The sequence below is a fragment of the Eptatretus burgeri genome, chromosome 7, assembly GCF_056783735.1.
Source record: "Eptatretus burgeri isolate ZD-2024b chromosome 7, Ebu_testis_v1, whole genome shotgun sequence".
Taxonomy (NCBI): Eukaryota; Metazoa; Chordata; class Myxini; order Myxiniformes; family Myxinidae; genus Eptatretus; species Eptatretus burgeri.
The window spans coordinates 26,024,364-26,048,012 of NC_140967.1; the positions used below are offsets into that span (position 1 = coordinate 26,024,364).

The 23,649-nt window shown below is 42.2% G+C and overlaps 1 protein-coding gene and 1 pseudogene across 2 annotated transcripts in view; one reads left to right on the forward strand and one right to left on the reverse strand.

Annotated features, from left to right (window-relative positions):
- Positions 1-6,685: 6,685 nt before the first annotated feature.
- The window catches only part of LOC147022854 (uncharacterized), a 193,434-nt gene continuing 176,470 nt past the window's right edge, over positions 6,686-23,649 (reverse strand). For both annotated transcript variants that reach the window (XM_085887745.1, XM_085887746.1), the window contains one exon: positions 6,686-7,480. The gene's annotated coding sequence lies outside the window, so the exon portion shown is untranslated. The remainder of the gene's footprint in view (positions 7,481-23,649) is intronic.
- Positions 19,830-20,929, forward strand: LOC147022855 (perilipin-1-like; annotated as a pseudogene).

Below are 23,649 nucleotides of genomic sequence, written 5' to 3' on the forward strand. Positions count from 1 at the left end.
TCCCTCGGTCTGGGGCTCCATGCAAGATTTCACCTCGTGGAGCCTCAATGATCATGAGAAAGGTGAGGGATCAGCCCAGAACTACATAGCAGGACCTGGTCAATGATCTGAAGAGAGCTGGGACCACAGTATCAAAGAAAACCATAAGTAACACACTACGCCGTCATGGATTAAAATCCTGCAGCGCACGCAAGGTCCCTCTGCTCAAGCCAGCGCATGTCCAGGCCCGTCTGAAGTTTGCCAATGACCATCTGGATGATCCAGAGGAGGAATGGGAGAAGGTCATGTGGTCTGATGAGACCAAAATAGAGCTTTTTGGTTCAAACTCCACTCGCCGTGTTTGGAGGAAGAAGAAGGATGAGTACAACCCCAAGAACACCATCCCAACCGTGAAGCATGGAGGTGGAAACATCATTCTTTGGGGATGCTTTTCTGCAAAGGCGACAGGACAACTGCACCGTATTGAGGGGAGGATGGTTGGGGCCATGTATCGCGAGATCTTTTCCAACAACCTCCTTCCCTCAACAAGAGCATTGAAGATGGGGCGTGGCTGGGTCTTCCAGCATGACAACGACCCGAAACACACAGCCAGGGCAACTAAGGAGTGGCTCTGCAAGAAGCATCTCAAGGTCCTGGAGTGGCCTAGCCAGTCTCCAGACCTGAACCCAATAGAAAATCTTTGGAGGGAGCTGAAAGTCTGTGTTGCCCAACGACAGCCCCGAAACCTGAAGGATCTGGAGAAGATCTGTATGGAGGAGTGGGCCAAAATCCCTGCTGCAGTATGTGCAAACCTGGTTAAGAACTACAGGAAACGTCTGATCTCTGTAATTGCAAACAAAGGTTTCTGTACCAAATATTAAGTTCTGTTTTTCTGATGTATCAAATACTTATTTCATGCAATAAAATGCAAATTAAATATTTTAAAATCATACAATGTGATTTTCAGGATTTTTGTTTTAGATTCTGTCTTTCACAGTTGAAGTGTACCAATGATAAAAATTACAGACCTCTACGTGCTTTGTAAGTGGGAAAACCTGCAAAATCAACAGTGTATCAAATACTTGTTCTCCCCACTGTATATACACCAAGGTTTAAGTTTAGAAAGCATCGTGCTTACTCGACTCTGATAGATATCACAGAATCCTTCCCCAGCTGGACTTTGATGGCAGGCTTAATTTTTCCTCTGCGAGGGCAGTGAGATGAAAGCAATCTTGCTGAAAGCTTCATAATAGCAGTTCCTGTCGACCATCTGGAGTTGGATGTTGTTATAATACACACTGGAAATCTTACAAGGATAAATAGCGTGCTTGAAAAATATGTATTTCTCCTGTTTTTTTTTTATGCTGAGATTCATTTCTGTCATTATAGGAGTGAAACCAGAAGCGGAGGTATTATGTTTCTTAGAATTTGTTTCTTCTTTTTGGCAGTCTTGAGTAAGGTGTGTGATCATTGCTCCATGGAAGACGACGATCCTGTCAACCCCAGGGACTTCATGCTGGCTGTGGCCTGACTTGAGCCCTGGCGTGAATGCGTGGCACAGAAGTTCACGCCAAACGCCGAGCATATCGTGAGATGATAAACTTGGCACTCCTGGTCTGAACCTTCTTCCTGACACTTTTACTCTCCCAATGCACTTTAGTCAGAAAACAAATTTCAACTGGAATGTTTTGATTGACTACACTTTTGAGTCTTTGACTCTTCACAATGAGAAATGGCCGTAATGGGTCCTTGTAAATGATTTATACTGTTTTGCTGGTTTCATTCAGCACTGCCTGGAGTGAACGAAAAGGCAGGATGTGTGTTAAGTCAGAGGTGAATGATTTGTCATATCATTACACTCACATATCACACTAAAATATGCAATTTGGTGCCTGTGTCTGTATTTTTGACTGCAATGCATTTGGTCTCTACTTATGGGTCATTCCGTGCCAACTCACCAAAATTTCAAAAACCTCCCCAGGTCACCTCCTCAGATTTTGCTGGAAAAATTATTCAATGTAGATCTTTATGGCTCTACCCACCATGCAAAAGATGAGCTTTCAATTCCTCAAAGTTTAAAAAATATCTATCTCGAGAGACCTTTGAAATTTGGCCCTAATAATGCCAAATGTGAAAAACGCATTTTTTTCCAAATTCAGTGGCTTATAATTTTATAATGGACTCCTCTAGAAAGTTAATATTGCAAATATTTACTAATTGGAATCCAAGTTTTTCAATTATGGCATCAGATAGCCTCTGGCATGCATATTTCTCACTCTATCGGAACCTAAAAATGGCTTTTGGGCCAAAACGAGCTAAAATAAGGTGAAACTATAGGAGCCCTCCTGAAAATATGGAACAAGTTACAATTTTTTCCTCATAACACAGTGATTATAGGGTCATTATCTATCCATAGATACATTTTTGTTGGGATAATACAGTTAGGTGATTAATTATAAAGGTTTTACCATCAGCCCTTGCCTCCGAAGGCTCTAAAATGAACCAATTTTGTCCCCTGGTTTTACCATGTGGCTAGGGGTTTAGGATCTTAATTTTTTTTCGAAAGATTGCCTCATATAAGATGTATCAACTGACCGAATAATTTTATCTAACGCCCATGGCTTCATATTAAAATAAATTTTTATTTACATGCACGTTTTTTATAATTATTTACTTTTTTCATATTCATGAGCTTATAAATCTGAAACTGAACACTCTAGCAAAGTGATACTGCAGATATTTATAAGCTGGCATATGAAATTTAAGGATCTGTTATCAGAATGCCTGATAAATGCATGTTTCTCTCTGTAGGAAGTTGAAAATGCCACTTTGACCAAAAATGGTGAATATGCAGGGGGCATTAACTGAGGTTATGTAACAACTTAGATTATTCTTCTCATAAATTAATAATTATAAGTACATTTTTTATTCAAAAATAAATTCTTGTAATGATAATCCAAACATATGCTTGGGTTTTAATTTAAAAAATATAAGGGTATGTTCTTTTGAACATACGAGTCCCCTCGGTTATGGCAAATTTTGATCCTTGGGGGGGGGGGGGGTTACAAAATCTTTGACCCTGGCCTTTTTTGACACAGATCAAATTTTAATTTTTTGCAGATCACAGATCACGAATTAAATTAGTTTGAATCACAAATCACAGAAACAAAATAACTTAAATCACGATCAGGGGATTGTGTTGAGTTCCGAATCACGGGAATACAAACAACCAGATGGCAAATCAGCCACAGAAATATTTAAAATTGGGCCAAATAACGGCTCACAGAAAAACTCTTGCTACCTCCTACAAAATAACTCTTGGCATCGTCTAAAACAGCAACATCTACTCTCTTCTACATTTATTTACTGCTCTTTCTCACATGTAAGCAACTGCACGGGTTCAGGATCTGGTTTTGGTAAAACGGCACAGAATGCTGTCACTCAAATCCGTTGGAAAACTCAAACTCGCGGCGAACACCCACCCCGTTCGTTGTCGGATCCGGCAACGCACCTTGTTCCTTGATGTTCTATGCTTCCTGCACATCCTTTTCGCCAGGTGGCGCCATGAATACCTTTTGCCAGGTGGTGCCATGAATAGATACACAGGGGTAGGTGCTGCTGCTAGGCGAGTAGATGTTTAGCAGCGTCATCATGGTTGGCGTCTCGCAATATAATATATTAGCGCGATTAGAAATACCGTTTTTTCCTCGCATCTTCATGTCTGTCAAAAAACCAGTGTCAAGGTGCGCAACTACAGCTCATAACCTCTCCATCGAGGTGTTTTTCGCCCCCCCCACCCCTGCTTTCCCGTTTTTACGCCACTGTCCACACAAAATTCATCAATCAATTCTATACAGAGTCCAGGGGACTCAAACATGTCCTACAGTTCTCTATTTGAAGTCATTCGTTATGACATACACCACTAGATGGAGTAATCGTCTGTCACAACACTAGGAGCAGCACAGTCAACCTGTCTGTCTGTTTGTCTGTTTGGAGAACAAAGGAGAGGAGGAAACAAAGGAAATGGATGCAGAAAAACCTGGGCCCAGTGGCACAAGTTTGACAAGTAGATGCACTGTTGGAACCAAATTAGACCAGGAGTGTCACAAGACCTATAATACATGGAAGGTCGGGCTAAAACAAGTTGCTGCTTTGGAGAAGAAGTCACAAGAATTGATTTCATAGAGATCAGGAATTACTTTCAGTTCAGAAGACAGTATTTGCCTACATCATGATCAAATTCTTCTTTGTGACATCACAAGAAATCCAACAAAATGCAATGGAGTATGACCTTGAGAAGCGCTTCAGAGCAGCAACAACCATTGCTGGTACACGGTCACACCATGGTTTCCTGCCAATCTCCTCAACACGTCTGGAGATGAGAAGGGTTTCTTCTGATGCTGGGTCATCAACAGTATGCACAGGACCGGAAACCACACAAGCTCATCTGCCCCAGTTATAGTCCCAACCCTAACTGAACTGGATGTATACCAGGCTCGGAAATATATTGCTTGTGTTTATGACAGAAAATGGTACATTGGGAACATTGTCACAAGAAATAATGATGAAATTGATGTGTTTGTGAACTTCATGAAGCAAGGAAGGGGTAACACATTCTCATGGCCTTCAGAAAGAAAAGAAAGATCAATTCTGGGTGCCATTGCTCGACATTCTTTGTGTGGTTGAGGCCCCTGACATAAAATCTGGTGGACCTCAGTACCAACTGTCACAGCATGACTTTAAGTATGTTCAAGACCTGTTTTCTAAGATGTAAAATTCTGTGCCTCTGAGTGCTAGATAATCATGATAATGAATATCATAAAAGATGAAAGGTCATTAAAGAGTTTTCTAAGATATAAAAATTACTAATATTCATTGTCTCTGTATATCTGTAAATAAAAAAGCTGCTACTCAACTAATCAAATTTGTTCTAATTTATCATTTGCAATCACTTACGAAAGTAATCATTAGCATGTATTTATGAATAAATAACATCCTTATCACTAATGTCTAATAAGAAGCATAATTTAGCCTCATGCACACCCCTGCAAGTTCACCTTGTTTTGTACCAAGTGGGCCAAATTGCCATATTTGGCTTCCTAAAACTAGGAGTATGTGCTTTCTAGAGACATTCTGATGCCACAATGTGAAATTTTGTATACGAGTTTATAAAATTCTGCAGTAACTCTTTCCTGGATAGTTCCATTTAAGATTTATAAACTTCTGAATATGAAAAAGTGAATAATTATAAAAAAACGTGCATGTAAATAAAAATTTATTTTACTATGAACCCATGGGCATTTGATAAAATTATTTGGTCAGTAGACACATCTTATATGAGGCAATATTTAGAAAGAAAAATGAAGATCCGAAACCCCTCGCCACATGGTCAAACCAGGGGACAAAATTGGTCCATTTTAGAGCCCTCGGAGGCAAGGGCTTATGTTAAAACTTTTATAATTAATCACCTAACTGTATTATCCCAGCAAAAATGTATCTATGGATAGATAATGACCCCATAATCACTGTGTTATGAGGAAAAAATTCTAAGTTGTTCCATGTTTTCAGGAGGGCTCCTATAGTTTCACCTTATTTTAGCTCGTTTTGGCCAAAAAGCCATTTTTAGCTTCCTATAGAGTGAGAAATATGCATCCCAGAAGCTATCTGATGCCATGATTGAAAAATTTGGATGCCAATTAGTAAATATTTGCAATATTGGCTTTCAAGAGGAGTCCATTATAAAATTATAAGCCACTGAAATTGGAAAAAAATGCGTTTTTCACATTTGGCATTTTTAGGGCCAAATTTCAAAGGTCTAGAGATAGATATTTTTAAACTATGAGGAATTGAAAGCTAATCTTTTGCATGGTGGGTAGAGCCATACAGATCTACATTTAGGACCTTTTCCAGCAAAATCTGAGGAGGTGACCTGGGGACCCTTAGGTGAGTTGGCATGGAATGACCCTTATCCAATCTCAACCAACTTTTACAGGAAGACAAAGGGTCACACAATGGAGGTCGTAGCGACTTCATTTGCCCCCCTCCCCAAGGGGGTTTTACGCCTTGGGCAAAATCTGCGTTAAAGTGTATATCTGTGTTACGAAAGCTAATCTTGGCGTTTTTCCAAGGCCATTTATAATAACCCAGTCAACAGTTTTGAGAACCATGTGGCAGAATCAGTTAATGAGAAATGTGAGTCGGAAAATGGCAAACCCACTAGCTCGTGATGTAAATGGTTATGGCTTGTTTAGGGTTAGTTAGCTATCTTGTACAACCTGTGGGCTGTAGCTGCTGGTTGCAACATTTTCTGGTAGCACTACCGTGCTACTGGTGCGGTACCCTCTATTACAAGTACACTGGTACTCATTTTGCCGACCTCGGAATGATGACAGGCTGAGTCAACCCCACTCAGTGTTATTTCAACCAACAGTCCTACAGGTGCTCAACCTCAAGACCCTAAGATCTTAAGCCAGTCACCTTAACTGCTTCTTGGGGTGTGCATATATATATATATATATATATATATATATATATATATATATATATATATATATATATATATATATATATATATATATATATATATATATATATATATATATATATATATATATATATATATATATATATATATATATATATGCACAAAAAATAATATAAACAAGTGAAAGTAAGCACATTGGATGGTATGTAATGTAGTATAAATATTCAAATAATGACATCATGAAAGGTGTTCGAAACCACTTGCACCTCATAAAGACAGCAGCTATTTGAGTGAATTATATTACATTCATTCTCTGAAGTGACAGGCGAGGCAAGTCACATCTCCAAAATTTCTGAGAACCATCAAAATAATTGTCATATATTTTTATGTTGCACCTGGCAACGTCGTCGTTATTTTTTTTATCAAAGTTCTGACAGCTATGACTCTTGCTGTTTTCTCATGTTGTTTCACAATGATGGCTGTGCACGTAATTCTAATTATACAGTGCGGAGATAAACTGTGAATTGCATGCCCAACCATGGATGGCTCTTCAATGGCAGGTACAGTTAATCAATTACCACCTATCCTGCCCGACAACTCGAATTTCAACACAGCATACATTCTTATAACTAAGAGAGAATTTCATCGGAATTGACTTGAGTATTTGTGACAACAACTTGCAATTAATTGTTATTTCAGTTGGCCTATTTGGCATTCACATCTGAGAACATAGCTTGTGAAGCTTGCATCCCCAGTTCAGATGTCGTGAAATACAAGGAAACCTAACACTCGATAAGAACCATCATGCCTGTGCTGTTATCTGCCGCATGTCTTCTTCCTCTTGTTAGTATGGAGCACAAGGCTGCAGGGATGCATCATTGGCTGGGGGCATGGCTGTGCCACCGATGTGATGCCCCCTGCTGGTTAGGGAAGGAATTTGAAATTTGTTTCAAGGCGACAGCTCGTCTACTCTTCGCGAAGAACACTGTGGGATCTTCAACACCCACCGACGAATGCCTGCAAACAGGACACCCAGTTTAACGTCCATCCGAGGGACGGCCACGCACATTGATGAATCACCCTGCATGTGAAACACCGATATGACAGTTTATAGCTGGGACAGGGTTTGAACCCGGGCTAGCGTACCTCTCAGCCATCCTGTGAGCCCTCGCTTTGTGTCATGCGAATTATACTGCCAACTCCAAGGATGGAATTTGGGGCATACTTTTTGAAAGGAATCATGAAATCTGAGACACACAGAATCAAAATATTCAGACAGGACATCTGACTTTGTGTCCTCTGTTTAAACTTTAAAGAATGGTGCCCTAGCATGCAGCACCTGTGTTAACGTTGCATCAGAACAGCTGTTTATGTTATCTCCATTTGGGTTCAAATCACAGTCGACAGTTGACCAGCTGAGCTCTGTTATTACCCTAAGTTAACAAAACTGAGCATTTAACAATGGGGTATGGAGATGATAGTAGATCTGAGAAACAGTGCAGACTCACTCACATCACCATTACAATAACTGTTTGTATTCATTCAGGAACATGTGTGCCTAATAAGTCATGCAATACACTCTCACATCCATAATACAGGGTGTCCATAAAGTCCTTGTGCAATTTCGAACTTTCTAACTATTGATGTCCACATGAGAGATACAAAATATAAATGGTGCATCAAAGCATGATTCATGTTTTGACCTCAATACAGTTGAAAAGTTTAGGATTCAACATAACTGCTATCCTTCGTAATACATCGCTCATTCCAATTGTCCAGCTTGTTGAAAACATTCTGCAGTTGTTGCTGAATAATTTCATGAATTGCATTTGTGATTTTAGCCATAAGTTTATTCAAGGAAAGTGGTTTTGATGAGTAAACAACAGTTTTACATCGTCCCATGAAATGTAGTCCAATGGGGATGGGTCAGGTGAACGAGGTGACCAAGCAAATGGTCCACGTCGACCGATCCACTTGTCTAGGAATACATGATTCAAGAACCGTAGCACATTGGAAGCACAGTGGCAGGGACCCTAGTTTTGGTACAAGGTGATGTGAATTAATACCAGGTGGGGTTGACTCTGCCTGTCATCCTTCCGAGGTCGGTAAAATGGCCAGCTTGCTGGTATCCGGTGTTGGAGTGGTGACCTGTCCAGGATTGTGCCCAATAGCCAAGGAGACTGCTTAGGCAGTGGAGTATGGTCCCAATGGATGGATGGATGGATGGAAGTTAATGTGCAGATCATGCCGGACCAATGAAGGAAAATATTAAATGAGCTAGGTACATTTATAACAAGCAAGGGTGAGGAAAGTTATGTGGCTCAGTATAATGGGTTTATTCAATGAAATGTACAGCAGGGGGAAAGCAAGGAATTGTGTGTGCAGATAAAAATATGGTCATTTATAAAAGAGAAACAGTGCAGAGTTAACCCGATAATAACTTCTACAATCTTAACTTATTTACACATAACAGGTGCTATTACACACACACACACACACACACACACACACACACACACACACACACACACACACACACACACACACACACACACACACACACACACACACACACACACACACACACACACACACGCGCACGCACGCATGCGCACACACACACAAACACACACACCAAGGAAGCTCGAGAGTCCAGAAAGAGGAGAAGCAGTTGAGGTATAGGTGACCTCGTTGAACCTGGCATGGTCGACGGACCTTTGTAATACATTCGCTTTGGAAGGGGGAGGAGGGAAGAAAACTGGGGTGTCTAAGGCGTGTGAGTAGGAGGGGCAAAATGTGGTGCAGCGTGATGAAAGAGGAAGGTGTGAAAGGTGCGAATCAGTAATGCTCTTTTTGTGGATGAGACACAGATGGAGAGAAGATGCGTGAGAGATAGCTTAACAGGACACATGTGAGAAAGTCTGTAAATGGTTGCTTAATGAGGATGACTGTGGAACACCGTCAAAGCTGAGCGCCGATGACCTGGAAACGACTCCGGCAATGCTCGCTCAACCATGCTCGCTTCGCTAGTTTGCGCTGTTCTCTCAGCTCGGATAATGCTTGGCTCGGCAAGGGCGCTGGACAAAGGATGAAGAGACTCTACTGGACGAAAGAGACACTAGTGAAGAGAGTGATTGAAAGAGACTAATTTACTCTCTTTTTATAGAGCCAGGAGTGAAGGAGGAGTTAAAAAGTGGATCAAAAGAGCATGTAGGCGTTCCCGAGCTCCCCCATTGGCGCAGAAACGTCACCCTGAGCCATAACCATGCCCCACCAGACTCCAGATTCGAAAATGGCCTCAGTTGCTTCTCAGCCGGGCCATGCGACACAGCTCCGTAAGATACATTAGCCGAGGGTTGTCAGGAGCGCTCTCTGGCCATGAACGTGCACCGAACTCTGTTTGAGTGATGTTATTTAGCAGAGTGCCAGGGCTACCCGGACGTTATTGAACAAGCCCCAGAGTGTATTTGCGCTTCAAGTTATATGCCGAAATACTCCAACTCGTGATGACCTTCATTCCCCCAGCATCCTCAGAGACTGTGGTGAGCGTCCAAAGAGCTAACTGTGGTTAAGGCAGTTTGTAGAAGTTGTAGTGAGGTACAATACTGGTCTAAAGTTTTAGAACACCCCCATTTTCCAGTTTTTACTGAAATTTAAGCAGTTCAAGTCCAGTGAATAACCTGAAATGGTACAAAGCTAAGCGGCAAACTGCCAGAGGTTAAAAAAAACAAGCTCAAATGAACTAAGATCCTCATCCTCTTGATGATGACATCATAAAAACGAATATGACGTCATTGTGGTGTATCAGGTTTGCGATAAATTATCTGTGCTAATGCCCGGCTTGATTCCCGTAAACAAAATTCAAACAGCTTGCCTAGTTTCGGAGATAATGATATAGGCGACTTCCATTAGCGGCGATATTATGACGTCAACTTTTTTTCGAGGAAGAATTTCCAAAATTGGAGATGGTTACTGCCTGCACGTGGGCTTTCTGCATATACATAGCAAGTTTCACGAAGATCCGATGAAAACTCTGGGTTGTGAAACAAAAAATGTCAAAAAATAGGAATGACGTCATAAAAATTGATATGACGTCATAGTGATGTATCATATGTGCAGTAATTCATATCTGCTAATGCCCAGTTCGATTCCCGCAAACAGAATTTAAAAAACTTGCCTAGTTTTGGATATAATTTTTAAGGCGATTTCCATGAGTGGAGAAATTTTGACGTCATAACTTTTTTCTAGGATGAATTTTCACAATCGGAGATGGTTACTGTCTGCGCAGGGTATTTTTACATATATATGCCAAGTTTCAGGGAGTTTCGATGAAAACTGTAGGCTGTGAAACAAAAAAGTCCACAAGAAGAAGATGAAGAACAACAACGTGAGTAAGACTTAGAGATCCTCCACGAGAATCTAAAATGTTTAGGTTACCAAAAACTGAAAAATAATGTAAATTTCAGAGTTGTTAAAAAAGGCCCTTTTGAGGGAACAAGTAATGGATTAGCAACTGCAGCTGTTCTGCAGCAATGGAAGTCAATTAAGCCTTGAAATTTGATGCAAACAATTCCTACAGGTGTCCCAACTTTTGTTGATGAGTTACAAACCCTCTGTCTGTATAAAAGCAGTGTTGGAACAGACTGTGTTGCTACACCCTCTGAAGTATTATTTGGACAATATTGCACTGCAGGAAGTAGTATATTGCTATCATAATGGTGAGAAAAAGACAATTAACAGAGGACGACAGATAGACCATAATAACCCTTAAAAGTGTAGGTCTTTCCTTTAGAGAAATTGCAAAGCAAACCAAGGCGTCAGTGAGGACAGTTTCCTACACCATCAAAAGGCACTTGGAAACTGGAGAAAACTCTAACAGGAGGAGGTCTGGCAAACCCAAAGCCACAACACAATCAGAAGGCAAGTTTCTGAGAGTCAACAGCTTGCGTGATAGGCGGCTCACAGGACAGCAGCTTCAAGCACAGCTTAACACTGGTCGAAGTAAGGAAGTCTGTTTCAACTGTGAAGAGAAGACTTCGAGCTGCAGGTTTGACAGGTCGAGTGCCAGTAAGAAAGCCATTGCTGAGATGGCAAAATAAGAAAAAGAGGCTTACCTGGGTTATGAAGCACCACCAGTGGACTGCTGAAAACTGGAAGAAGGTCTTATGGACCGATGAATCAAAATTTGAAATCTTCGGTTCATCGCGCAGGGTTTTTGTGCACCGTCGAGTAGGCGAAAGGATGGTTCCTCAGTATGTGACACCAACTGTTAAATATGGAGGAGGAAGCGTGATGATCTGGGGCTCTTTTTGCTGGATCCAGAGTCGGCGACTTGCACAGAGTGACTGGCACCCTGAACCAAAAGTGCGACCACAGCATTTTGCAGCGACATGCAATAACCTCTGGTCTACGCGTTCGTAACACGTTCAGTAAGTTCTGTGGTCATCCGGAAGACGTCAAATACATCTACATACGTCAATATGCGTTGGAGATACGTTACACATAGGTTCAAAGCATGTTACTCATAGGTTAGAAATAAGTTTTGGGTACGTTAAACATGACCTCGACGTGTTACGACTTATGAGTAACTTACAAGTAACGTGTGTCGACGTGTGTCAACGATCGCATAACGTGCCTACAACCTATGGCCAGCGTATGCAGAACGTGTGCGTCATACGCCGGCATACATCAAAAAATTTGTCGACGTACTTGGCGTACTACGACGTATGCCAGCGTGCTTCAGCGTGCTCTTACGTATACAAAACTTACCCATAACGTATTCGACGTGTGCCAGCGTATTTGGCAAATTTTTCATACGTCGGCATACGCTGGCTAAAACGTCAAGGTGTGACAGCGGCTTGACACTTCAATGTCCAGTGTGGTGATGATTTGAATCGTCGAGCGGCAGCCTTTTAATAGGCTACGCCACGTGATCATCGGCGATACGCTGCTGCGTGCTATGCATACGTTAGACTATCGTTGGGCATAGGTTGTGAATGCCAACAACACGCTAAGTATTCGTTGGTACAAGTTATCTATATGTTATCGAAATGTTCTGTGTACGTTACTAATACGTTATGCATACGTCCAACTCGTTATGAATATGCCCAAAACTGGAAAGAAACATCAAGAGTTCAGCGTACGCCAGCGTTTTACATACATTTTGATACGTTGCCATACGCTGGCTAAAACGTCAAGGTGTGACAGCGGCTTAAGTTCGGCTGTTATATCTACAAAAGGTGGATACTTTGATGAGTCAAAAATTTAGATTAAATTTTATTCAACAAAACGATTCCATGATTTCTTTTTAATCTGAAATTGTTTATTTGTTCTATGCTTCAATTTCAGAGTACATTGAAACTGCTTAAATTTCAGTAAAAACTGGAAAAATGGAGGTGTTCTAAAACTTCAGACCGGTAGTGTAGAAGAAGCACTGTAGTATTTGTGGTGAAAGCGTTGAAGCATTGGGAACGGTTGAGGTGGCCATGGTGAGGGTCTGAGAGGAGGCGTCGGTTGGTTTATGGCACGCATATGCAAATGAGCAGGGTTGCTGCACCTCATGATGCCCCGCAGATCGCGTTACTCACCTGCCGTGCATGCATAATAAATGAAAGAATAAGGGATTGAAGACCGAACTAAAAGCCCAATGCTACGCATCTTGTTCCATGTACCACAAGACGTGTGGAAAGGGCTAACTAAACAAATACTCATGAAATAACTGTCTCGGGATCGCTATATGTTGGGTGCCATTGCCTCCGAGGAGTACCGGCTTCGCAGAATTGCAAGTGTGCACGCAAAGTTCCAGGCTGATATGTTTCCTGGTTTTGGAGTTATGGAGGAAACACACACACACGTTTATTAGTACAGATATCATCCCTTTTGGGTGGTGGTCCATGATGATTTACAGTATGCTCACCCAGAAGAGAAGATGCGACTGACATGCTGACAAAGCAAATGCATTGCAAGAGAATCTTTTGAGGCATTAATTAATTACCAGTGCTTCATGTGGGATCCGATGCTGTGTTCTAAAAAACAAACAATATAACGGAGCAATGATAATATTACTAACATCTTTAATCATGACTTCAAATTTCCATTTTGTCTTCTACAAATATATTCCTGACGCACGTGGAATGGATATTTGATGTGGAATTGAATGTTTATACTCGCTTAAACACGAATGATCATTTGTATTGATATAATATTAAAAGTTATTGAAGAGTTCAGGTGTTATCTGTGATTAGAATGATAAATATTCATGCCAACTGCAACTTTCATCTCTGCCAATTCATGGAGTTTTCATACATGTTAACGTAGATTTCTAATTCAAGATCATCCTTTCCAACATCACATTGGAGAATTATAACAGTGGCAGAGATTTGTTCTGAGCAATCACAAAGGAAAGGCTTCAATGCTAACTTTACAGCCAAACTATTACCAGATGTTTTAATAAGTCCTGCCTTGCAATAAGTTCATTTTTTGCTTCCCTGGGACAAACTGCAGAGTTCCAAAGCTTAATTATCTTTGTGCATTACAACAGTTCATATTATAATAATAAAAATTTCATGTAGTTGTGTGCTTGGCATCATGAATGTTTATCTTGTGTTTTCCAATTCCTTCTGCATTATACTTCTCTTTGTGACCATGCATACTTCCGTTGACCTTTAAACTGTTCTATGATCCTTCACACCTGTGTTTAAAAATATAATTAAAAAAAAAAAAAACGAAATCTTTGGATGATCACTTACTTGCCTTCTGTCTATTGTCATGAATTATCATGTCATGAAAATTATAACAAACCAATATCATGAATTATCAAAGCTGCAACCTGTCACCAATTATTATTATTATCATTATTATTAGAGTACTTTAAGGCTCGTGGAGGAGCTTGCACTTGGACAAGTTATCACATGCAGGATAACAAGATTAGGAAGCATCAGTGTACTTGATGTGAACTACATGAACATTAAGAAACAATGGACAAACCGAGATTGTACACGGGATTTGAATCTGAGATCTGAGCATCACGAGCTCTTTGTTTAGACCGGTCGGTACACCAGGCAGGATGGCAGGATAGCAGGATATCAAGATGGCCTCGAGGGATGCACACTTGACTCTCAGCTATCGAGCCTGGGTTCGAATCCTGACCCAGTTATAAACTGTCTGATGAATCACCTTGCCTGTGAAACACCAGGCAATCTGTGTGCTGTCCCTTGTATGGATGTTAAATTGGACATCCCATCTGATGGCATTAGCTTATGGAAGTTAAAGATCCCATCGTGTCCTTCGTGAAGATAAGGCAAGCCATTGCAGGCATCCTGAACAAATTCCAATTTCCTCTCCTAACCTACAGGGGGCATTGCAGCAGCTGATGGTGGGCATTGCAGCAGTGGCACAGCCATGCCATTAGCCAATGATGCCACCCTGCAGCCTTGTGCTGCATGCAAAAGAAGAAGGGACACCAAACAGGCCAACAGACCAGATTTTTCGTGGGAAATAAATATTAGCACATTTATTGAAATAATATGAACTGTTTTCGTCATGGATTTCATTACAATGATTATATGGGGAAGTTTACAAATTATTTTCTATTCCACTAATCACATTTATTATGTAATTAAAAATAACAGTTCTAAACTGTTCATAGAAGGATAACTTGTTCAAGCCAAACAATAATCATGTCTTTCATCGTGATTAACACACGTGTTTGTTTTGTCTGTCGGACTGGATAACAGGGATTTTGCACTGAACCCATACAGCAAAGAAATGAATGCTTCCCAGACCAAAACATCCAATGACTAAAACCTAGGCATGACAGCTGAACACTAAACATGACATCTGCAGCTGAGCTGTTCTGCTGCTCGATATTCCGGGAAGTTGAACTCCATCTGGGTCCAGATGGCATTCTTTGTGTGCTGCTGGTATTACTGCGAGCAGGCCCGTAAGGCCTAGTAAGGTAGCCGAGCTCAAACATCACGGGCTGATGGAAGTTAAAACAATGGATGAAAACAATGGGCTGATGGAAGTTAAAACAATGGTTAAAACAAAGCTTCCTTTAAAACCCTGTAAAGATTCTGAGCTGAGCTTCGACGCCATCATCAATCGAGGAATGAGGTAGCTCAGCTGCTGATGGAAACTGAGCAATGCAATGGCCGCCTTCTCTTTTTGAGTCGTATTGTCTGCATTTTATTTCCAAATGGAGGATATTCTGATGAAAAATAGTCTTGCTTATGCCGAGTACATGGAGTGTTGCATCTTCGAGTACTTTGTCCTTCAAAGAGGATTTGACCCTCGATTGGTGTACCCCTGGGTTCATCCGTACAGAATGGGAAAACTCAGGGGTACATCTATCTCGAATTAAAAGCAGTATTTTTGCTTGCTCGCACTAATTTGTGGATGCTTGATATCCAATGCTATCATTGGAAAAGGGCAGGCCATTTTGTAATGGTTCTGAGTCCAAATTAGAAATGCCAGCCCTGATTCTCTGGACGAAGACTGCTGTCGCTGACCTGAATAGTTCCAAAAGCCAACTAACATGGGTTACAGAAGCATAAATTTCCAAACTATGAATTACTCAATGAAAAATACGAATGTTATTCATTACTTCCAAGCTGAAGGATTTTTCTGAAGGATGGAAAATAAACAACAGCAGCAGCAAATAAGAACAAGAAAAAAAAAAACAATCAGAGATTGCAGACCCTCACCAGGACTTGTTTGGTTTGATGTTTGTGTAATTTTGTATGGTGTATTTTGTGTGGCGTTTGTATACTGGTGTGTTACGTAATTAATGAGACATAATTAGAACTGCCACTTTATAACTGCTAGCAGTGATGACCGGGTACCAAGACGTCCCGCTTTGATTGGATACCTGACCCAAACCCATGACGTTTATTATTATTCAATTTAATTCAGAATGGGATTAAAATAAATTCAATTCAAATCAAATGGAAGACCAAAGAGGTACAGTCCTGGATTGGAGTAATCAGAAGGAACCCAAACAAGCAAAACACAAAGATGAAGTCATCAGGAGGAACCTGGATAGGATTTGAATTTCAGAGCTACTCCGCTACCCTCAAACCCGTCGAGGCACAGCCAAGTGAACCTCATTCAAAAATAAAATAAAATAAAAACCGAGATAAAAATTAAATAATTCTGGCTGCCAGACCATGTGTCCGATCAAGTTGATATTAAAAAAAAAAAACACGTGTATTCCCCATCACTACTATATCATAATTGTAAAGTTTCATGTTGATTGATTATGCGGTTCCATAGAAAACATTATTTAATATTTTTCTTCAATCCAATATGGCTGCCAAACCATGTGACCGATGATGTCACATTTGTAAACGCTCTGTTCCTCATGGATAGGCAGTCATCCTTGTAAAGTTTTGCTTCGATCTGTTTGGCCACTTCAGAGAAGAAGATTGTTGAAGGTTAAAAAAAAACAAAAAACAATATGGCTACCGAATCACGTGATCGATTAAGTGATCAATTTTTTTTTGTCTGCGGACCATTTTATCCCGAGATGACCCTCAAAAATTTTCATACTGATCAGATGTAGCGTTCTACAAAGGCAATTATGACATCATAATGAAGGCACCTATAACTTCATTAAAAAAAAATCACATTCCCCATGAGGAGTTTCAAATTTTTTTCCTTGGTGTGGTTTCAGAGATACAGAGCTCTAATGTTTTTTTTCCGTTTTTTCCAACATGGCTGCCACACCACTTGACCTATAACGTCATAATTATCATTAAATCATTTGACACGAGGAGTCGCACCTATGGTGAAAATTTTGTCTAAATCCAACAAGCGGTTGGGGAGAAAAACACTAAAGTTCTGCGCGGACAAAGAAACAAACAGACAAACGGACCAAAATGCAATACCCTCTCCTCTGGCGGGTGTAACAACAACAAATTTGCAACAAGGTTGTTCATGCAGATGAAAGAAAGTTGACATATTGTTCGTTTAACCTGGTGTTGGCTTCGCGGTAAGGGTGGTAGCTTGGGATCTGAGGGTCCTGAGTTCAAGTCCCGTTGGCTGCTGAATATAACACCAGGGGGTTGACTCAACCTGTCATCCTTCCGAGGTCGGTGAAATGAGTAGCAGTGCAGCAGCCAAAAGGCTGCACACGAAGGGATAGGGTAGCGGAGGATTGATTAAATCTGGGATTGGTGTCGCACAGGCATGATGGGCCGAATGGCCCGTGGAAAGCGGATGTGGGTGAAAACAAAACTTTATGGGTTTGACATGGATTGGCAGCCAGAAACGTTGCTTGCACTTGCACAGCATGACACCACCACACCACTTGGCCAGTGACATTACAAAGCTTTTTTGTTTTTCATTTTCTGGCACCCTTGATCCCCTTGGTTGCAATGGTCAACAGAGGCTGAGACGTTGCTATTGTTGATTGTGCTTTGGAAAGCAATATCCAGTAAATAGGTTTAACAGGATACTTAATTTAATTTTGTTTTTGTAGCCTGTAGCTGCTGGTTGCATCATTGCTGAGAGTGTGGCTTGGCCTGCTGATGTGGTGCCTCCAGTCGGTTAAAGCAGGAATTTGGTCAAAGTGACAGCTATAGCTGGCCTATTCTTCACGAAGGACACTGGGATCTTTAATGCCCACCCAGTGATGCTGGCAGACAGGGCATCCAGTCGAATATCCATCCAAGGGATGGCACACACAATGATGCCCAAGCCTGGCCTGCAAGACACCAGGATGAATGTTTATAGTTGCATCAGGATTCAAACCCAGGCCAAACAGCTCAGAGGTGTGTGTGTGTGTGTGTGTGCATATCTCGAGGTCCATCCTGCAAGCCCAATATGCCAGTGATATCTGATGGTAATTATTTTGTTCACCCTGCATGTGTCATCAGGAAGTTGTTAGACTTCCTATGTTGGGAGGCATTAGATAGAAACCAAGTATGGTGGATGGAAGAAGTACCGAAAGCAGTTGGTGAAAAGAAGGAGGTTTGGAAGAGGATCGAGACGATGAAGGATAGAGGGAGTCAACCGGATGCAGTGTTGTTGCACCTATATGAGCAAAATAAAAAAGTAGCAAAGAGAGCTGTGGATAAGGCAATGAATAATATGGAAGAGTAGGTTTACAACAAGTTGGAAGAGGATGGTGGGAAGACATGATCTATAAATTGGCTCGTGGCAGGGATGATGATCGTAAAGACATGAGAATGGTGATGGGATGCTTGTGACAGAGGGTGGTGGGGGTGGGGGGGACAGTGTTGAAGGTGTGGGAAAGATATTTCAAAGAACTGTTGAACCAGGAAGGAAGCAAAGGAGAGCTAGAGCTACCATGTTATGTTAAGGGGAAAGTGCAGTTGGTGGAGATCACGGAGAAGGTGCGGACAGCATTGAAGAGGATGACGCAGGGAAGAGTGCCAGGCATTGATGGGGTGTGTACAGAGATGATAATTTTAGCAGGAGAAGTCGGAGTCAGTTGGACGGAGAGGCTGTTGAATCTATATATGATAGAGGGTTCAATTCCAGAGGGGTGGAGGACAGGGTTAATTGTGCCGATATGGAAGGGGAAGGGCAATGTTCAAGATCCGGTGAAGTACAGGAGCATTACACTCTGAAGTCATGTCATGAAGGTGCTGGAGAGGATTTTGTATGTGAGGATAAGGAAGAGTGTGAAGATGGAGATCGGAGAAGAGCAGCAGGGGTTTAGAAAGGGAAGGGGGATGACAAATGGAATATTCATGCTGAGACAGCTGGTGGACCCCCTCTTGAACCAGAGTTACTGCTCCATCAATGGGTCAGCATCTTGCAACCTGTCTGCTACTTCTCTCATCTCCTGCAGCACCTCACCCAAGAACTTGACGGTCAGGTTGGGCCTCGCCACCTCTTCCTCCTCCCCCTCCTCTTCACTGCTCTCCTCCTCCAAAACCTTGATGATGGCCTCCAACTCCTCCTCAGTCAGCTCCTCACCTCGCCATGCGAGGAAATGAGCTCCTAAAATTCATCAGGCACCATATTGTCGAAGCTTTCCCCTCTCAACTCTCTGCCAACCCAACAATTTTCTGCCTCTCTTCCATGGTATCGGGAAAGCCTCTGAAGTCATTGACTGCCTGTAGTCATAGGTTTTGCTAGCAAGCGTTGATGGCGATGGCTTTGACTTCATCCAGAGAGTCTTTGATAGCACTGATGGTACAGTGCGCTATATTGAAGTCCTTTCAACATTTTCCGAATGGGAAGTTCAGGGTTGGACTCTGAAGCATCCAAGATGCGATAGAAGGTGCGGCGGGTGTCGTACATTTTAAATGCTGAAATTACCCCTTGGTCAAGTGGTTGGATCAGGGAGGTAGTGTTGGATGGCAGGAAGATAACCTTGGCGTTGAGAGAGGCCACCTTCATCACCTCGGGGTGGCTAGGAGCATTGTCCATCAGCAGGAGGAGCTTGATGGTGAGGTTCTTTACTACCAGGTACCTCTCCACTTGAGGGACGAAACAGTTGTGGAGCCAATCCTTAAAGATGGCAGCTTTTACCCACGCCTTTTTGTTGGCCCTCAAAAATACAGGCAGAGTTTCCTTGTATTTGTTCTTGAGAGCATGCGGGTTTAGGGAATGGTACAGCATCATCAGCTTCGGATTCCCTTCTCTGTCCCGTGGTTCAGGTTCCCCACCTGGTGGTGCTCATCTTGATTTAACCCTTGTTGGTTTAGGTAATCTCGCTCCTTTCTCTCCCCGTGAAATGGTTCTTGGTTTGAACAAAATGGCTGTGGAGGTTCAGACCGTCAGTACCAAGAATGTAGTGCAGAGATTATATTCACTTCCGTTGTTCAGTTCTGCTGTGGATGAGTTGGTTCAGGCCTACAAGTGTGGGAAGGAGTCGATGGCTGTTCTTCTCTCTTCGGGTAATATGGTGGGAGAGGGCATTACGGGAGTAACTGTGATCGCCTCCAGTGGGATCCAACCAATCACCAGGATTCTTCATCCGCAAATTAATTTTGTGGATGAGCTCGCATGCCAGGATCTGGATCTCATGGAAAAGAAAGTACCGATGTTGCACCAACCAGCCAACAACGTTCTTGATGATCTGAAGAAGAATTTGTAAATTGCCCAAAAACGTATGGGAGTCTTTCTGGATTGGCCCAAGTCCAAAGCTCTGAATGAGTGGATTTTGAAATATCCAAGCGAGCCATGTTGGACGGGGCAGAATCAGTCCTGAAAGCCAAGTTTGAACGTGTGGTTTTGTCTTGTGCAGATTCTATGCTTTCTCAGGTGGATGGATACCTGCCACAAGAAAAGCCAGAAGAAAGTCCCGATGAAGAGAAAATTGTGGTACCAAGCTCCTCATCCCTCAACTTTCACCGTCGGCTTGTTGCTGTGTCGAGCAAGGCCTGGTGAGAGGTGTTCAGGAAGAGGTCTTCCGGGATCCAACGTGTTGCAGATGGCAGTCGTGCCCATCCCCTTTGGCATTGCAGAGAAGAAGAGATATCTGGTCCTTAGCAGCCTTGAACACCGATGCTGTCGTCTCTCACTTTGAGATGAAAGTTCTCGTGGGCATTTTCTTCCAAAACAGACTGGGTCATCTGCATTAAAGACCTACTCCAGTACACACCCCTTATTCTCTATGAGCTGTGCGAGTTAAGCAGGGAAAGTTTCAGCTGCCTTGTGGTCTGCTGAGGCATGCTCGTCTGTGAGCTGTACATTGTGGAGACCATACCTCTTCTTGAAGCGGTCAAACCATCCCCTGCTAGCTTGGAATGGACTGGGACCACTCATACCGACATCACTCACACCTGCATCACTCGTGCTCGCAGGACCATCCACGCCAGCTAGGTAATTATACATACACTTTGCCTTTTCATGAATCAGAGGTCCGTTTCAAGGCACGCTTTTTGGGGCAGTGTCCTCGACCCATACATTTAATGCCTTCTCCATTGTTTCGACGTGAACATCCCTGACCTGGGTAACCACTTTAATGCTGTGTACTTTGCTGGCCGCGACAATTTTTTGAATTGCCTTCTCATTCTTCTTTATGTCACGCACAGTCGACTCGTTCACACCATAACACCTGCCCACAGAGGCCACGCTCTCACCTCTTGATAGTCGGTAAAGCAGCTGCACTTTCTGGCTCAAGCTCATTATTTTTTTGCCTCATGGAAGCAGAAATATCTGCACTACTCGTACACTAAAGACCCATGATCGAACTTTGGGCGCAAAAGGTCCACGAGCATGAGGAATCACACACAGCAGGTCAAGGCAGTGGGATGAGAAGAAAGAATGAGGTCCAGGAGATGCTGCACATGAATAGTCGTGCAGGGGTTGTGGATAGATGGCGGAGGGGTGGGTAGTGTGACCATTGTTTGTGGGGAATGGTGGTGGGGGTGATTTATTTATGTGCACATACAGCTGCTTTATGTATGGTTGGTGGGACATGGTTTTAGAACTGTTCTATGTGCATGGCTTTTGGGAGATGGTTTATGCATGGATGGAGGTGGTTAATGTGCAACTGGTGAGAGATGGTTTATAGATGGCTGATGCAAGATGGTTTTCGAGCTGTTATGCACGCCGCTGGTGGGAGATGGTTCATGCGTGGCTGGGGGTGGTTTATGTGGGACTGGTGGTAGATGGTTCAAGATGGAAGAAGACAATCATGCCCAAAAGACTTCCTCAGGCCAAAAAGAAAATGAACCTCAGGAAGCCTGCTGTGAAGTGGGTGAAACGTCACCTGAGACCCGGTCTGCTCTTGCTTATTGCTGAAATTAGCACAGTAGATCTTGTTTACTTTTGGTCGGAAGCGCATTCTTCTTCTTTAAAAAAGTATATATATATATATATATATATATATATATATATATATATATATATATATATATATATATATATATATATATATATATATATATATATATATATATACATATATATATATATATATATATATATGTACATATACACAATTTACCCCTCCCACACTTCTCGAGCCGAAGATACTGCATAAAGCAACCCAAAAAGACCAACACAAGGTAAGCGCTTTGATGTTTTGAACCCTTCTCAGAGTTCCTCAACAACTATAAAGACGTTCACACATAGTACACACATTAGCAAATCATCAGCGATAGCGTAGACAGCAATGCATACCAATGAAGCTCCCAAGCATGTACCACGTGCAAACATCAAAACCAGTCAATACATAAGTAAAGAAAGACCCACCCACATCTCTCACCTGTGAATGGAGGGAATAGTCAATCAGCTTTCACCGAATCAACTAAACCTAGGTGACTAGGATTATATAAACACATGACCTCTCCCACACTCCTATAGCTGAGGAAGCTGCATAAAGCAACCCATGGAGACCTACGCAAGGTAAGTGCTATGCTGTTTCAAACCCTTCCCAGAGTTCCTCAACAACTATAAAGATGTTCATGCATAGTGCACACATGAGAATCCCAATGCTACACACCCCTTCAGCTACTGGACCGGTTTCATCGCTTATTGGCAAATCATCAGCCAAAGCGCAAACAGCAATGCATACCAACACGGCCCCCAACCACGTACCATGTGTGACTGTCGATGTGTGAAAGCATGTACCATGTGCAAAATGCACTGTCGCTGATGATTCGCCAATCAGCGATGAAACTGATTCGGCAGCTGAAGGTGGGTGTAGCATTAGGATTCCCATGCATGTGCTCCTTGTGAATGTCTGCAGCTGGAGAGGAACCAAGGAAGAGTTTGAAACAGCAATGGGCTTACATTGTGTAGCTTTTCTTGATTGCTTTATTTTATGGGAGAGCATGGGGGTTAATTTATGGAAATCCTAGCCAATCAAGGTAATTGATTAAGTGAGAGCTGATTGATTATTCCCTCCAAATACTGGTGAAAGACGTGATTGGGTCTTGTTATGTGGGTGTGTGTGTGTGTTGCGAGAATGGAGAACCAAGGAGTTCAAGGTGAACTTTGACAAGTGCCACGCCTGAGAGGCAGCGGACCGAGTGCTGAGGATGCCGCTGAATGGGTACTGAGCACCAAGCGGAATGGATGCTGAAGATGTCATGGAACGCGTGCCAGGAACGTCATGTGATGAGCACAGAGATGCAGGCTCCCAGGTCATCCCCTCTTCACTGATATTACCTCATATGTTGACTTTGTTAAATCCAACCACAAACTCTTGATCATCAAAAGAATCAAGAGCAGGTCTCCTCAGAGCTACCTTATCTCCTTAC